Source organism: Oncorhynchus kisutch, linkage group LG28 (assembly GCF_002021735.2).
Source record: "Oncorhynchus kisutch isolate 150728-3 linkage group LG28, Okis_V2, whole genome shotgun sequence".
In the NCBI taxonomy this organism is placed as follows: domain Eukaryota; kingdom Metazoa; phylum Chordata; class Actinopteri; order Salmoniformes; family Salmonidae; genus Oncorhynchus; species Oncorhynchus kisutch.
Genome location: NC_034201.2, coordinates 47179784 through 47183639, shown reverse-complemented (window position 1 = coordinate 47183639; position 3856 = coordinate 47179784). Strand labels below are relative to the sequence as shown.

General features: G+C 49.4%; 1 pseudogene; it reads right to left on the bottom strand.

Annotated features, from left to right (window-relative positions):
* Positions 1–1026: 1026 nt before the first annotated feature.
* LOC109884626 (coronin-6-like) overlaps positions 1027–3856 on the bottom strand; it is a 37681-nt pseudogene continuing 34851 nt past the window's right edge.

Below are 3856 nucleotides of genomic sequence, written 5' to 3'. Positions count from 1 at the left end.
AACACTTCAGTAAATACTACAGTATTCTACAGTCTGCAAAAACACAACAGTAAATACTACAGTATACTACAGTCTGCAAAAACACTATAGTAAATACTACAGTATACTACAGTCTGCAAAAACACTATAGTAAATACTACAGTATACTACAGTATTCTACAGTCTGCAAAAACACTTCAGTAAATACTACAGTATACTACAGTCTGCAAAAACACTATAGTAAATACTACAGTATACTACAGTCTGCAAAAACACTATAGTAAATACTACAGTATACTACAGTCTGCAAAAACACTTCAGTAAATACTACAGTATTCTACAGTCTGCAAAAACACAACAGTAAATACTACAGTATACTACAGTCTGCAAAAACACTTCAGTAAATACTACAGTATACTACAGTCTGCAAAAATACTATAGTAAATACTACAGTATACTACAGTCTGCAAAAACACTATAGTAAATACTACAGTATACTACAGTCTGCAAAAACACAACAGTAAATACTACAGTATACTACAGTCTGCAAAAATACTATAGTAAATACTACAGTATACTACAGTCTGCAAAAATACTATAGTAAATGCTACAGTACTACAGTCAGAGTATACACTACAGTGTTTTTTCATGTGGGAACTTTCAAAACAATTCCCAGGTTTTCCAGAAATTCTGTTTGTAGGATTCCAGATTTCCGGCTCATTCTCTCCTGATTCTAGAATTCTTCAAACACAAGATTTCTGGAACATTTTGGAGAAATGACCGGAAATTTTGCAAACCGACTAACAGCTCACTTTCTCACAACCCTTTACTCATACAGTATGTTCAACTGACATCTCTCTCTCTCTCTAGGGTGAGCATTGGTGTGGTGTGTGTTTTTATGCATGTGTTTTTTTTTAGGGGGTGGGGGGGTTATGTGTGTGTGTTTTGGGGGGGTGGGGGTTATGTGTGTGTTTCTTTTGGGGGGGTATGTGTTTTTTTGGGGGGGTGGGGGGGTTATGTGTGTTTTTTTTGGGGGGGGGGGTTATGTTTATGTTTTGGGGGGTGGGGTTATGTGTGTTTGAAGTTAGGGGTTATTGGGATTGTTAGGGACAGATTCATTTAAAGGCAGGTTGCACACTGCACCTCTGACAATGCGCCTTTAAAGGTCAAGTGCAATGTGCTTGTTGATTACGCCTTTGACTGAATCACACTGTGTATATAAGGTAAGTAAGGTTATTGTGCAGTGTGTGTAGGGGAATGGCGCTGTTGTTACAGTGTGTTTTAACATTGTATCTGTATTTGTGTGTGTAGGGGTTGCCGCGGTGTGTGTGCGCGGGATGTGTGTGTGTATGTGTGTGTGTCTGTGTGTGTCAGGCTGTGCCGTTGGTATACTTGGATAGTTTATTCTCCAGGTCACAGATTCTCTTCTCTTGAGACAGAACTGTCACCTTGAGATTCTTAACTTCCTCCAACAACCGATCTACCAACTGAGGCTGGAGGGATGGAGGGAGGGAAGGAGAGAGGGAAGGAGGGAGGGAAGGAGAGAGGGAAGGAGGGAAGGAGAGAGGGATGGAGGGAAGGAGAGAGGGAAGGAGGAAGGAGGGATGGAGAGAGGGAAGGAGGGATAGAGGGAGGGAATGAGACAGGGAAGGAGGAAGGAGAGATGGAGGGAGGGAAGGGGAGAGGGAACGGAGGAAGGAGGGATGGAGGTAGGGAAAGAGGAAGGAGGGATGGAGGTAGGGAAGGAGAGAGGGAAGGAGGAAGGAGGGATGGAGGGAGGGAAGGAGGGAAGGAGAGAGGAGGGATGGATAGAGGGAAGGAGGAAGGAGGGATGGAGAGAGGGGAGGAGAGAGGGAAGGAGGGATGGATGGAGGGAAGGAAGGAGGGAGGGAGGGAAGGAGGGATGGACGAAAGAGAGAGAGGGAGGAAGGAGAGATGGAGGAAGGAGAGAGAGGATGGAGGGATGGAAGAAGGCGAGATGGAGGAAGGAGAGAGAGGGAGGAAGACATGGAAGGAGGAAGGGAAAGAAGAGATGGAAAGAAGAAACAGGAGAGACAGGTCAAGGACAGGACAGACAGGTCAAGGACAGGACAGGCAGGTCAAGGACAGGACAGACAGGTACAGGACAGGACAGACAGGTACAGGACAGACAGGTACAGGACAGACAGGTACAGAACAGACAGGTCAAGGACAGGACAGACAGGTACAGGACAGACAGGTACACGACAGACAGGTACAGGACAGACAGGTCAAGGACAGGACAGGCAGGCCAGGGACAGGACAGACAGGTACAGAACAGACAGGACAGACAGGTCAAGGAGAGGACAGACAGGTACAGGACAGGACAGAAATGTCGGGGACAATGATTTTAGACAAACAGTCAGATAAAGAGGTGATATATTTAGTGTGACTCACGGGCAGGTTGGCTGAGCCATCGCAGGAGGACATGCGCGTCTGGGGGTGGGTCTAGAGTCCAGAACATTCTTCCTAGCCACTTTAAGCTCGCGGCTCTTGGGGGGAACGTAGCCATCCCTCATGGACTGAAGGATGGGGTCCTCGTCTCGCCCCTCCAGCCACTCCTCTGGCTCCAGGGCCGGGTCGGGGCCCGCTGTGTCTGGATACAGGTCATCCTGGAACAGGTCCGACTGGAGGGGAGAGGTGTAAATGGGGAGAGAGGTGTAAATGGGGAGAGAGGTGTAAATGGGGAGAAAGGTGTAAATGGGGAGAGAGGGAAACATGGCTCATTTAACAAGCCGTTAATGCACACACACACACACACACACACACACACACACACACACAACACACCACACACACACACACACACACACACACACACACACACACACACACTCCCTCTCCCCACTCCCACTCCACTCCCACTCCCTCTCTGTGTACAGTGACACTCCCACTCCCACTTCCTCTCCCACTCCCACTCCCACTCCCCTCTCTGTGTACAGTGACACTCCCTCTCCCACTCCCACTCCCTCTCCCACTCCCAATCCCAACTCCCCTCTCTGTGTACAGTGACACTCCCCTCTCCCTCTCCCACTCCCACTCCCACTCCCTCTCCCACTCCACTCCCTCTCCCACTCCCACTCCCACTCCCACTCCCTCTCTGTGTTACAGTGACACTCCACTCCCACTCCCTCTCCCACTCCCCACTCCCTCTCCCACTCCCACTCCCTCTCCCTCTCCCACTTCCCACTCCCTCTCTGTGTACAGTGACACTCCCACTCCCCACTCCCACTCCCCTCTCCCACTCCCACTCCCTCTCCCACTCCCACTCCCACTCCCTCTCTGTGTACAGTGACACTCCCACTCCCACTCCCACTCCCTCTCTGTGTACAGTGACAGTAGATAATACTACTACCCTCCTCTAGTACTACTAGTGCTGTAACCTCCCTTTAGATCAGGGCTGTCAACTCATTCCATGGAGGGCCTCGTGTCTGCTGGTTTTCAATTAAGCCCTAGACACCAGGTGAAGGGAGTTCCTTACTAATTAGTGACTTTTATTCATCAATCAAGTACAAGGGAGGAGTGAAAACCCACAGACACTCAGTACTCCGTGGAATGAGTTTGACACCTGTGTTAATGTAAGGGGAGAGAGAGAAAGAGAGGGAGGGAGGGAGGGAGAGAGAGAGAGAGAGTGAGAGAGAGAGTGAGAGAGAGAGAGAGAGAGAGAGAGTAGAGAGAGAGAGGGGAGAGGGAGGGAGGGAGAGACCAGAGAGAGGGAGAGAGAGAGAGAGAGAGAGAGAGAGAGAGAGAGGAGAGGAGGAGGGAGAGAGAGAGAGAGAGAGAGGAGAGAAGAGAGTGAGAGGAGAGAGGGAGAGGGGAGGGAGAGACACGAGAGGGAGGAGAGACAGAGGAGAGAGAG